The following is a 14,207-nucleotide window of genomic DNA, read 5'->3' as shown; positions in this document are numbered from 1 at the left end:
TCCACATTACCTCACTCTACTCCAGTAGACCTGCAGCTCTTCAGTGCAGGGAGCAGCTGCTGGGGCAATGAGCTTGTCCTCTTTGCCCCTCACAAGTGGCATTCCCTCATTTTACCATCACTAGAGCAGCTCCTGCCAGGAAGATTTTGCGAGCAGGCAGACCAAGGGCTGAGCACGGATGGACGGCAGTCCTGCGCCGGGTGCAGCTGCTGCTGCTGCCCAGGCTCCCTGAAAAGTTACCCCCATGGCCAGGGCTCTGCTACTGCACCCTGAGCCTTCACCTGCTGTTCCCATCTATTTCCCAGGTCTGGGATCTGTTTTACAATGTGAGTAAAGCAATGGTTCATAAATTCACACCCTGAGTTTAGCAATTAATTTTGGCCATGTTTCTTGCTAAGACATTATAAGCATGAACTTCAATTAATGCAGGATCTTACTAAACTGTCTCCTAGTGTGCCTCAGACACATTTTTCCACAACAATCTGAAAATGTCAAACTTATGGTAAGACGAAGAACTATGTTGAATTGGGCACATTACAGATAATTTTGGCTTAAATGGCAATTTCACTTCATAAAATCTACCACTTGTATGAATGAGAATTTTTCCACTGATTTCTAGGATGTCGTCCTTGATTTTTCAAAGGTATGCTAAACTATTTATAAATATACATGCACAATCAAATATATCTCCATTACTATAAAAAGATATATTATTAGATCCATAAATTGGACTTGAAGAGGGTTACTTTTCTTATTGCATACTTTTAAATTGTGCTTTATCCGAGTTTACATTTCATGACTTGATGATTTGATATAAATACATTTCTGTTGAAGCAAGGTTCCTTCTATGTGTGTGAGACCATGGATTTCTGTATGCAAAGTCCAGCCCAACTCCAGGCTTTTAAATAATGTCACTTGCTTAGATAGGTAGTGGCAAAGAAAAAGGTGGTGGCAAAGGAAAAGGGCATGCAGGATACACCTTATTTGTGCAGCAGGACCCATTTTGAAGTCCACATATATGTCCAGGTCACTGCACTAAATCTTCACATCTGTTGAGATGGTTTAGTATGTTTGCCACCCTTATGCTTAACATATGAATTTCAGCCAGTGTGGGAAATCCATAGCTTCCTACTTTGGCTTTTTCAGGGTAAAGAAATCTGCTTTCCATCAGTAGATAAACTTTGTTAAGGTGAGCAGTAAATTAACAATTACAAAATCTATAGCGATACAAATACTTAATTGAAAAAATTACATTAAAGGAAGACAAAAGTAAATTTTAAAAATTCATGGTACAGGCACTCCCATATGGTTATGCATTAAAAATAGTTTTACTATAGGATACTCACCTCAAAAAATCTTCACAGGACTTTCTTTACCTCCTTCTAGCCAACAGATCATGTATTGTTATTCAACATGCATAAAAGTAAGGGAATCTTGCTCATCTTCCATGAACAGGTGTGAGAATCTTATCAATGCTATAGCTTATAAATGTCTCTTATCAGTCAATGGCAAGTATGCACAAGTAGAGACCTGCTACTACAATCGACAGTAAGATGCTCAGTGTAAGATACTAATGCAATAAAACTATATTGGAGATATTTCTTTTTGTAGCTTCTGAGCCAAATGCTGTTCTCTGTTGGACCCATAGAATGTCCATTAAATTCAGTGACCTGAATTTAGACCAGAAAAAAACAGAACATAATCTTGACTTGGCAAATTTGAGCTAATTTTACAGTAGTCTAGCAGATACCAAAAGTAACTTAATTTGAGAAGGCTCTTCTGTTTCTAGTTTCACCTGAAAACATTGTCAGGAGATTCAAACTTTGCCTATCATTGGATTCACATTAAATACATTAAACAAGGCAGCAATACCCTAAAAAGCAGAACTGCAACAACATACTCCATTCTGAATTATATTTGCATGATGCATGATGCATTTATGTCTTGTTTTAGCACTCTCCGTGCAAAATCAAAGCCTAAATATTAAGCTGCATTGCTTTCCATGGCACTTTACTTATGATTCCTTTCTGTTCTCACTTGTCCAGCCATAAATATCTTTTCTTTCCCTTTTTCAAGTCAACAATACAAATATTTACTGTATATTTTCACTTCATAGTTTCAGTACTTGTATAGTCCTTACATATTCAATCCAATCCTTTCATTCATACTTGTTCCCTACTATTTATTCCTTTCATTCTAAGCTTTGGTTCTCTGCGTGCAGGGACTCAGCAATGCACTCCTTAATGTACACATTTCTAGTACTCTCCTGTTTGGACACTGTTCAAGGCTGGTATTCATAAAATCTTATTGTTTGGTTCAGATGTAGGAGAAATACCTTTAACAATGATCTAAAATTTGGAGCAATTTTATTATTTGATAAAACCAAGTTGAGGAGCAACACTGGCCCCGTTTGTGTTTACTATTTGTGATGTTTGAGCTCTTCCAAGACCAGCAGCCTAAGTTAAAATCGTGGAACAGTTTTTCCAGGGAAGTGGTCACAGCACCAAGTCTGTCTGAGTTCAAGAGCCATTTGGACAACACTCTCAGGCTCATGGTGTGACTCTTGAGGTGTCCTCTGCAGGGCCAGGATCAAACCATTGGGTTTGATGATCCTGATGGATCCCTTTCAATGTAGCATGTTCTATGAATCTATCATGCTGTGATTCTATGATTTTTTGGTGGAAATTTGCTGGCTGTAACCATGCTCTATATAGCTGTTTTCCTTAAGTTCATACACTATGGAGCTGTTTTTCAGCTAACAAGTACTGGAGGCAGGCTAAAAATCATCCCACAGTCCTTTCAAAATCAGGTGGAAGCTCAGTCTGAAGCTGTAGTTCTCCCTGGGTCACTGCACTGGTCACTCCCTTTACATGCAGACATGGCAGGAGGACATGCACCTGCACAGCCCTTCCACCATCCCCTCCTGAGCCAAGGAAGCCTTCTGAGAGGACCTTTTCCATGCAATTTATAGCCTTTTTCTCTGTCATACAGGAAAGAACAGCATTCACATACCTGATAAGTGGTCTCATTAGCTCATGAACAGCATTTTTCCTTAAAAAGGAAAAATCCCTTCCACCTTGCAAATAGCTGTGTGGAACAGCACCCTACAACTCAAGCATGACTGAGCTACTTTCAGTATCAGCCCTGATTATTATCTCCATGAGGAATGATTCCACTTCCACATAAAATAAAAATTACCCTAACCTTCAGCCATAGCATTAGGGAGTGAATCAGTCATATTTCCCCCTTCACATTTCTGAGAACACATAGAGAAAGGAATAAAAAATTAAAAATATTAGATATTGCCTTTTGACTTGACTGCTAACACAATAAAGCAGCATCGTAAACTGAATCATGGAAGTCTGCAGTCTTCATTGCTCCCTTTGCTGGTATTACTTCATGGATATTGGAGCCCTTAGGGAAACTGGAATATGAATAAAGATTTTTTTTTAAATCAGCCGTTTTTTCTTGGTTCTGTTTCTAAAAATAATGCAGTTTGCAAAAAACAGAAGGTTTGGTTTATAACACAAACAAAATTGTTACATTCTGAATGGGTTGTAAGTACCTGATTCTTTGCCTTTTTACTCATCCCTGCTAAAAAAAAAAAATCTGCAAATCCATTTGCTAACCAGCTGCACCTCTGTACTGAACAGATAACAACCTGTGCAAGCCAGGCTTTGCTGTGAATCGGTGCTGATAGGCCTGAATCTCATAGCTTTTTTTAAATGCTAATGACAAGAAACATTTCCTAAGCCAAAACGCTCTTGTAGATCTGTCTACTTCTATTATGACTGATATTTGCTTGTAAGTACATAGAACACTTGTTCACTGTGCCTTATCTGCTATGGTGCAGCATGCTGACCTACATACCATTCAGCACAATATGATGCACAAACATCTTCTAAATAATTTTTCATTTTCGACTTAAAAACAGTAGAGGCAAAATAGGATTGCTGCAAATCTAACAAAGAGATGGCATTATTTCCAAATAAAAATGTGCATTTTTCCAAAGAATTTATTTGTCTAGCAGCATGAAGTTCATACATAGCAATGCTTAAAAAGGGTGTTGAATTGCGATTAGGAAGGAAGGACTTAGGAAGAAGAACAAACCACATCTTTTCTACTTACATAGAATAATTAAGCTAACTTATTTCTCATAACAATTAAAAGTTCAGCCTTTGTGAACCATGTTTTTGCAATATCACTAAATGCTGCTAATATAAGAGTGCTGAAATAAGTGTGATAATAACAATAAAGAATGATGGATAGAAAAGGATACAGTAGCTAAGGGAACAGAAATGATAGTCTATTACCTGCCATTGTCAAGCTAAACAGAAGTACAGTATTTATGATTTTTGCTGTGATGCCTGCTATGTTGTATAAGCCCAGTCATTATGAGGATACTTGTCTACTGAATGAAATAATTAATATGTCAGTTTTTATTGTAAATAAATATATGTCTTCCCAGTGACCAGACATTATTTATATTAACAGTAGCACAGCTTCATATGCATCAAAAGCTTGGAGAGGAAAATGTACTTTAAGAGCTAAATTTTAAGAGTAAAACAGAAAATCTCCATCAATTCAGAGCATTCCTAATCAATTTGTATCCTGAAATGTTAAAGAAGGGCAGAAAAAGAAGCCTGCTCAAACAATAGAAAAAATAGAAATGCTTTGCCTTAGCACGATACAGTAGCCCTAGCTCTAAAATGTATATAACTATAAATGACTTTTACATTGTAAAATGGGGTACATAAACCAAAATTAAAGATATTTTTATAAAAATCTGGTTTATACATGCACTGAATTGAGAAATATTTATTGACCTGTTATTACCTCCAGATGAAAAAAAAACAAAAACAAAAAGAAACAAAAAAACCAACCAAAATAAAACAACAAACCAGCATAAAAATTAGAAGAAGTATCAATGTTTAATCATAAAAGAATTGTAAATTAATGACAAAACAGGTATGTACTATTTATTAGTTTTCTAAAAAATACTGAATTTTCATATCCACAGTCACTACAATCTTTTTGCTTCTGGTGGAACATATGGTCCAGGAATCAGCTTGATTGCTGTTTTAAACTGCAAAAATGAAAATAATTTGGGGACCAATCCAAGCTGCAGTGAGGTCAATAGAAGCATTTCCACTAAAGCTTAGAAGCCCTTGGTCAGCCTGTTATCTGGTTTATCCCAGGCTGTTTTTCAATTGCTGTATTTTAGAACCAGTGAATTATAAGAAAAAGTAAAATGTTTGGTACTTTTACCTATTACCCATCTTACCTTTGATTTATTTTTTGTTCTACTTATTTCAGCACTCTTATATTAGTAGCATTTAGTGCTATATGTAAATTTGTGTCTGAAATGGTCAAAACTCACTGATACTTTTTTTTGTTTCACTGTGTACCTTCTTCTACACAGTCCAAGGCAACATGTCTCAGACAAGCCACTGACTTCTACTAAAGTGACAAGCAGTGTCTTGACTCACGTTAGTTATATATCATTAATGAGAATAACATCTTATAAATCCACAAGTAGCTTGATGAGTCCAATATACGAATAGTTTGCAGTGATGTGGCTTCCAGAAATAGATTGCTAGAGACACTGATACATCTTACGCCATTACCCTGCAATTGATTCTGCTTTTCGTAGATTTAACTCTGTAAGTAAGGTGGATTTCCCATTCATGTATCAGAATTGTTTTCCAGGTTCCTTTTTAATTTTGCAACATCTGACAGAAAAACTGTGGTCCAGACCTGCATCTACTATTCATTTAAAAAGGGGGTTTGCTAGTTACAATTGCTATTGTGCTCAGCAGCCATGAGCTCTGGGGTATTAACAGAAGCATAGATCAGGAATCATACTTAACTATGCCAGGTCCACGATCCATGTGTTCCACACCAAAATCATGGACTATTAGCTTGGCCATAACTAAGGTTCAAATCATTCCCTGTGCTCAGGAAAAGCCAGTCTCAGCGGATTCCTGACAAATTGGGTTTCAGCATTGCACTGGTTTGTGCCCAGCCAAATGCACAAAGAGAGCAGGAGCCTGAGCTGAGATGCAGGGCTCAGTGCAGTATTCAGGCTGAAGTGTTTCTATTCACGTGTGTCCCCAACTTTGGCCTGCAGTGACATGTGAGTGCACACTTGCAAGTAAACAACACGAGTAGTAGGCATATCCAGGCTGTAAATACCTGAATGAACTTGTAACCACTGGCATAACTTTTATGATCAAGAGCTATATTAATCACAAAGACCCCTGTCCATATCTTACTGCGTTGTCTAAGATTGATACATCATGGTACATTGCACCCAGGATTGTCTTCTGAGCCCAACAAGGCTTGTGTGACTTCTAGTTTTTTGTTTCCAAAAGGAGTAAATGAGAGGAAATCTCTAAGATACACATTGTATAGTCCTTTCTCATTGAATTCCTTTCATTAAACACACACATATCTGCAACAGAGTTTGCTGTGGTGCACCTTTTACAGAACATGGCTTGTAAGGGTTACAAGTCTTATTCAAAGCCTAATGGGAAATCCATAAAAGAATAATGGAATAAATTTCACATATTTCTCTTCATCTTTGTTTAGGCCAGCAGATAGTATGGATTGTTTCAGCTACAGCTCTTCTAAAAACTTGCATTGTCCTTAAATGTGCAGAGGACAAAATTTGCACCCTCTAGCATGAGTACATGCAAGTAAACATTGCTATTCCAAAGGCTGATTCTTTTCCATCACACTGTACTTGTCATTGGCCAAATAAACCAAGTCTTCTAACACAACACTGGAAACATAGTAAGTGTCTGCATATTAATTAGCCTTCCTGACCTGAATAGACAATTACCTAGGGCCCTGGCCTTCATTTCCTAAGCACCCTAAACTCCACTGCAATGAACAAAACGAAAGAAAAGGCCTATATTTTGGAATTACATCTATGAAAATATTGCTCTTGCTTAAGAGATGGGATTTCTGAAAATGCCATGGAGAGTTTCTGACACTGCACAGAAGAGCAGCATTGTTTTGTTCCAGATGAGGTCTTTTGCCCTTCTAAATGACTGTCACCCAAAACTTATACTGTCCTTTGTGCCTTATAAAAAATATGGAACGTATGGTTAGGGCTTCTATAATTTTGACCAAATATGTGTATAACTTAAAGCTGTTCTCTATTTTAATAAAAGAAAATGAGGTAATACTATAAAAATAACTTCCTTTGATCCTCGAAGCACTTTATTATAAGGTTTGCAAGCCAACTGGAATGAAAAACTCTTAAATAAAAAATTAATGCAAAAAAGCAGAGCTAGGAGATAGCTAGATTTAAGAAATATTGCCTTTTTTTTTTTTTTTACTCAGAGCTTCTGCAAAAAATATTTCTGTTAAAAAAAAAATCAGTCCCCTTTCAACTCATTCCAGACACAATTTTACAGGTAGGCTCTGTGACTCATTAAATCCAGCTTTGAAGATGCACCATAACATAAAGTATTACAATTATCATATAGCCCTAAAAGCCTGTTTGGAATCTAACTCAGTAAAATTTATTAATGATCTGAAGAAGATTGTAAATTCACACATGATATTTAATTGGGAGCTACAGAGAGCAGATATATTCACGGTGAATGAAGAGAAAATCAAGGTCTTGTTTCAATTTTGAAAAAAAATAAAGTTACTAAATCTGTTCAACAATTACTTAAAACTTTGTTTTTCAGAATTGTGCTTTCTCTAATGCATTTTTCCCCCAGAAACATTGTTTTGTATGTAAAGTGGACACCTGGAAAGTATTCAGTACTTTTGAAATTACAGATATGCCTTCTCATCCTTTGCATTGCTGCAGAGGCAGCATTAGGCAGTGCTAGATTGAGCTGAGTTTGAAAGTAGAGAAAAAAGAGTATTTTAAAAATACAAAAGATGTGATATGAGAGAACAAATCAATCGGAAATTATAGTGGTAAGAAGGAGGGCCTGTATTCTTAGGCAGGGAGCCAATAGAGTGTAAACAAAAGTGTAAAATAAAATGCATGCATGCATCATATCAACTCAGAAAAAAAAAAAGTAAGGAAGAAAAGGACATGTAAATATTTGAAAGGTGACTAAGGCCATACAGGCTATGAATTCACCTGCAAGAAGCCATACAAACCCCATTATTTGCGACATTTAAAATTGGACTGTCCATGGATCTAGAAAATGCACTCTGGAGAATAATCTAATATTACAGGAAGGTAAATTAGCAGAGCAGCAAGGTCTCTTCCATTCCTTATTTATGTGATAAATCCATTGTAAAAACACTTACACCATAAAAATTTATATCTTTCCACAATGTACATAGAGCAGCCCTGTCCTGGAAGAAGCTGAGCAGCTGCTTGAAGGGCACAGGTACCCTGTGCTTCCAGGAGAGTCATGACAAAGCAGTGGTTATCTCCAAATTACAAAAAGAAAGAAAAAAAAAACCCAGTAAAGTAAAGGGAATATCTGACAATGTTCCATTAACAGAAGCCCATTAAAACTAAGAGGACATTTGCCTTTAAATGGATGGATATCATTATGCATGCAAAAGTGCCCAAAAATAAAAAGGCAGAGTGGCTGCATTTCGAGGAAACAGTTGAGCGGCAGCAACCATTACCTTAGCAATTGCAGCACACGGGCTCTCTGCTCTGCAGTCTAAAATGAGGACATTCCCTTTGCTGTGTGATTTACTTTGAGTATGCTGCAATCTTCTTTTTCCTCAGGTAAAATGTCAATGAGCAGTGTCCCAAACGTTTTCCCTGATCTTGTCAGGAGTCACTTTGTTTCCACAAAGGAAAAAAAAAAAAACAGTAAAAACCCCCAAACTTTCTGCTATGTTAACACTGCACAAAAGCTCCCAAAAAAAGAGGAGGGAAGCTGATGCCAGGCAAGGATCACACAGGACTGCCGCAGTGCAAAGAACGGATCCAAATCAGCCTTTCCACAGCCTGAGCAATAATGTGTTCTAGCTTGGGGCCAGCATGCAGACTGCACTGCATCTCTATCAGGTTGCGGAGGTGCCATAGAGAGGGAGGTCGTATGTATGAAACCAAGTGAAGACAATAGGATTTGGCCCTTTATTTAGGTGCCAGAGAGATGGTCTGCAGAATTTAAAGACCGTGTACTACCAGACATAATCTCGTGCATGGATGGATGGATGGATGGATGGATGGATGGACAGATGATTTTGTTTAAGATTCCGCATGATACTCAGGCTTTAACAAATATATACATTTCACTACATATTGATTAAGTACTTGGCCTTGCCTCTCTGTATTTATTGCATCACGCACAATTACTGGACTGTGAAAAGCAGAAAGTACCTTCTCTGTCATGGCAGAGCATAAAACATCAATGACTGAGTTATTTCATTTGTCTGCAAAAAGAATGACAGAATAGATCTGAACTGAGATCAAAGAAAAGGGACAATGCTGCCTTTACATTGCTAAAAGCCATTTCCCCCATTTTTACATTAAGCCTCATTGCAATGAAAGAGAGAAGAATGCAAAGTAACCCCTCTGCTCAAACATGGTTGGCATGGATTCAAGGAAAGTCTGCAATGACATCGGCACTGAACCAGGAACATGCACCTCTGCTTTCCATTGTTTCCACCCAGCCCTTGGGTCACAGCGTGGAGGTATCACCTGTTTATTCAATATTGTACGCTCATTTTACATTATTCACTGCTACAGGTAAGGGACTTTCTTTTCAGTTCTTCATGCCGCTAAGTAAGGCTTCTGGCATGGGGAACAAATGGAGCATTCTTAACAAATAGGTTATTTATGCTTCTGAATTTAATTCTAAGATGTAGTGTTAATTCTTTTTTTCAGGCACGTGGGGAACTGTACTTTTCAGAGACTCTCAGAATTGCTTTGAAGTAGATGTTGTGATATGTTCTATTTTGCAGAGCTGCTGAGCTGGAAGTCTAGTGTGAACAAGTGTATATTCCAATAACCATTGGTGACAGGCACATTCCCAGGTCAGAGATTTTTTTGGCTCAAAATCCCCATTCAGTTTTCAGGAATAGGCTTTTTCATGAAAATAATAATAAGAAAAGTCCATAAAGACAAATCAGTGGGATTTAATAGCCTACATGTGGAGGTCAGAAGTGTATTTGTAGATCAGTAAATCGAAAGTTGTATTTTAAATATCCATCTTGATGCTCAGTTCCTGAATAGAATGAAAATAACAAGACAAAGACAGTCTAAAAGGGACTGTAAGCTGATCCAATGATGCGACAGCATGATAGCAATTTATATATGTGTCTGTTTAGTGCAGATTTACAGTAAAACTTACAATCTTAGCAGTAAAACCCTGCTATCTCAGGTGCTCTCTGAAAGTCACAGCACATGCACAGGACCAAAAAGAAGGAAAATTCCCATCAGTTTCAGGAGTTTTTCATCTGTGATTTTACATCAGTCAGCAAAGAGGAAGGTCATTTTGGGAAAGACAAATTAATTGTGGTATACCTCCACAGTTCAGTGTTATGCTATTAGCATGTTTGAGTTTGTATCATCAGTTTCATAGTTAACAATATAAGCCTAAAAGTCATGTTTGGCACATTATCAGTAATTTTCCAGTGGTATTTAATTTTTAGGGACATAGGTGCTTTTCACCACACAGGCCTAGGGCAATTTTTTGTGTCCAAGGACAGAGTTTTCTCTTGATTGTCATTCACAGGAACATAGAAAGCTGTCTTTTCTTATGTTCGCACTGCCTCCTCTAAACCCCATATACCTCATTTTTTCATTCTTTCCACCCTTCTAATGCAGGTGACTGACCTAGTAGCCATCAGCTGGTTCCTGAACAAGACTGAGCATGCACAGGCCATTTGCTCTGGCACACTCATCCCAACATTCACCTGCACAGCAAGAAAATCCTTCCCATGGAGCAGTGCACCTGGCCTGGCCAGCAGCAGGCTAAGCACAGCTGCTGATACCTGCAGCCCCTCTGCCCTGGGGTTGGTCAGCCTGTGAGGATGCTGGCCGTGAGAGCAGCACCAACAACCTGCTCGCTGGGGAGCCTTCCAGGGCCACAGACAGAACACCTGCAGGCAGGGACAGGAGTGGCAGGGACTCTGGGCTTTGCTGCCAGTGTGAGGTCCTCTGCTGGCAGCACTACAGCAGCAAGGAAGAGTTGGTGTCAGGTCAGGGATCCTCCAGTCCCTGGGACCTTCTGGAGCAGAGTTTTTATCGTTCAATGGCTCCTCAGAGAAACTCTTTTTCCCTAGACTCAAATACTCACCTAAGACACCAGGCCTAGATTTTGGGTAAATAAACAGTATTGGTATACACACAGGGGTAGTTGATGTCACAAAGGACAAAGCCTTTCTTAAGGGTATGCTACAAATCTGAAGGGATACATAAAAGCCGAACTTAAATGCCAGTAAGATTTATCACTGAAAAGCACAAGATTTATGTTGTCAAAAGTGTTAAGTAAGAATTGTGTATCCATAAAGTGCAGAACCAAGCAGCTGGCACCACAGAAAATGCACCTACAGATGCTGGGTATAACTTTATTTGTGGCCTTGCTGATACTACAGAACCTTTTGTTTTTAAGGACATCTTTTGTTTCTGCATGAAGCTTGGGGCTGGTTACTGGGAAAACAAAAGACTTGTGAAGGAAATTATTTGAAACATAAATTTAGGCACCACTTTACCTTTACCTGGAAACTCGAGAGTACACACTAAAACCAATTAATCTATATGGTTATAAATGGCAAACATGATCAATCTGTTCCTCAGACACTAACAAGGAGCATCAGTGGAGGAGACCAAATTCCATGCTGAAGTCCAGCAGGGACAGAGGAAGATTAGCTGTGATTAGCTTTTAACATAGTTCTCTGTTTAAAGAAGGCAAGGTATCAGTTTTCCCTGTACTTTGAGGCTGGGGAAGGGGCAATGAACAGTATTTTAGAATAAACTCTAGTTGCTGAGAACAGGCAGGTGGGAAAATTGGCTTCCTACCAGCAGAGTTCCCAATCCTGTACCAACAATGTACAGGAGATAGAAGGGGGAAAAGTACTGATGCATGTTTATGGAAGGCTGGAAGTATACACATGAAGTGTTCATTGCAATCTGAAGGAGCAATGCTGACTGGGCTCACGCTAACACACATAGGCCCAGGCTCAGTGTGCTGCTTCAAACTCACCATTGCCATTGAGGTGGCAACCTCCCATGTCTAATTAGATGAGGAGGCTGGGGAGGGAAGGGGGTCTATACTTCATATGTGACCTCTGCTCTAAAAACTACAAAGTGAGAAATTGGAAACTTTGTTCTTTCACCCTTTTTGTTCATTGCTTCTCAGTGTACCTGCAGTGCTTTCCCCTCCCTGACCACTCCTCATCTTTCCTTCTCACAAACAATCGCACAGCTCAGTAATAGTGTTTTCATAGTAATCCAACTTTCTAAATTTGAGATCAGTCTAGAAAAGAACAACATTCCCTTATTATAACAGTATATCACATCTCATCCCCCACTTTCAACACAGCATTCCAGTAAGTTCCCACTACCCATCTGATGAGGAAAGGAAGTAGGTAACTTTCTTCTGAAGACAACATCTCTCTTGCCTGTTTACAGTGGAACCCAAGTCAAACTTTTTCCAGTAAGCTTCTCAGAGGAGAAGGCCAGAGCTGCAGCATTGAATGGCTCTCTTCTCACACTGGAGCTGTCAGCTACAATCAAAGCATCCATGTATGGTATTTCCAGTGGAAAAAAAAAAGTACACAGATGTATAGTTTGCATTTATGTACTGTAGGGACACCCTTGAATCGTGTTAAAAAATGTCAGTCAAGACATCTGGTCAGCTGTCCTAATCCATATTGGGGTTTTTAGACTACTGTTATGCCCCAATATGCTTTGAACATTGCCAATATGCTTTCTCTGCAGTAGCAGCAGTGTGTCCCCTTTGGTTTCACAGCCCATCCCCGGCATTGTTTTTTATAGTGTCACGTACAGAGCAAAATGAAAAACCACATACTGTATCTCGTGTGTCTGGCTAATGAAACTGGTAGGACAAACCTTGTGTGATTAGGAACAGGGACGGATTGGCTTAGGTCTAGTTCATCTTACGGACTGCAAAAAGAATCAGCTGTCACTTGTGCCATGCAGCAGATGGACAGTTTGCATCCGATTTACATGCAGGCGCCAAAGCCTTTAGAAGCTTTGGCAGCCCACTTGCCATCAGGCAGCAGACTTTGATGTCCTGCAGATGGTTCCAGCAGCCATCTTGCGCTCGCGGTGCGCGGCGCTGTTGTGCCTCCTCTCCGGTGCCGGCCCTCTCGCTCCGGTGCCTTTGGAGCTGCCGCAGTGCGCGGTGCCTACCCAAGGCTCGGCACCCTTTGGCCACTGCCTAGGCACAGTTGCATTTTCATTTCAATACAAAGCTTCGCTGTGCCTTGCTTTTATGGAAACTGCGTGCTCGCACCCACATTAAAAATCCTAACAGTGCCTACTGCAAGCTGTCCCCCCTCTCTCCACACTGAGTTTTGCTGTGCTTCACATTCCCTACCTAGAACCCCGACAAATCCACCACCCCCGCTCCCTTCAGCGATAATAGCATAATTTCAGAACAACCACTGATCCAATTTCTGTATGAATTTAGCTCACCAATGCAGCTTTGCCTTGGTTCAACCCATCCTAGGTAATGACATGGAACAAAGAGTTTTCTTCATGGTGGTCAGGCTAATCTTGCTCCATGAATAGCCCAGAGTAATCTATCAGCAGTGGAAAGCTGTGGCTGGAGGTCTTCCAAAACCAGCTCTTTCGCATTTGGTAGGAGCAGTTAGGAATTCTGACTGGCACTATTAGTCGGGAGTCATGTCATCGTGCTACAGAAGGGACTGCAGTTGTCCCCACTAGGTAGGATCAGCCCAGCATATTCTACCACATTTTTCCATCCCTTGAGTGTTACTGGAAGTTCAGCATAAAGTCTCTGATGAGGCTTTAAGAACCAAGCCAGAAGAGGCAAATTCAGTAATTGTGATTTCCAGACAGTAGTAAGTAATAGAAAATGGGGGGGGGGGGGGGGGGGGGGAATGGAAGGGGGTTGCAGGCTGGGGGGAAAATATGCATCCATATGTACACACACACACACACACACACATACACACACACGCACACACAATCGTATAAATTGTCAATTAATGTGGACTGGTTACAGCCAGCAAACAAGAAGAAAAAAATAAACAGTTAATTAGAGCTTTTGGAATCA

This window comes from Taeniopygia guttata, chromosome 2 (assembly GCF_048771995.1).
Source record: "Taeniopygia guttata chromosome 2, bTaeGut7.mat, whole genome shotgun sequence".
Lineage (NCBI taxonomy): Eukaryota > Metazoa > Chordata > Aves > Passeriformes > Estrildidae > Taeniopygia > Taeniopygia guttata.
Note: the sequence above shows the minus strand (reverse complement) of the source record.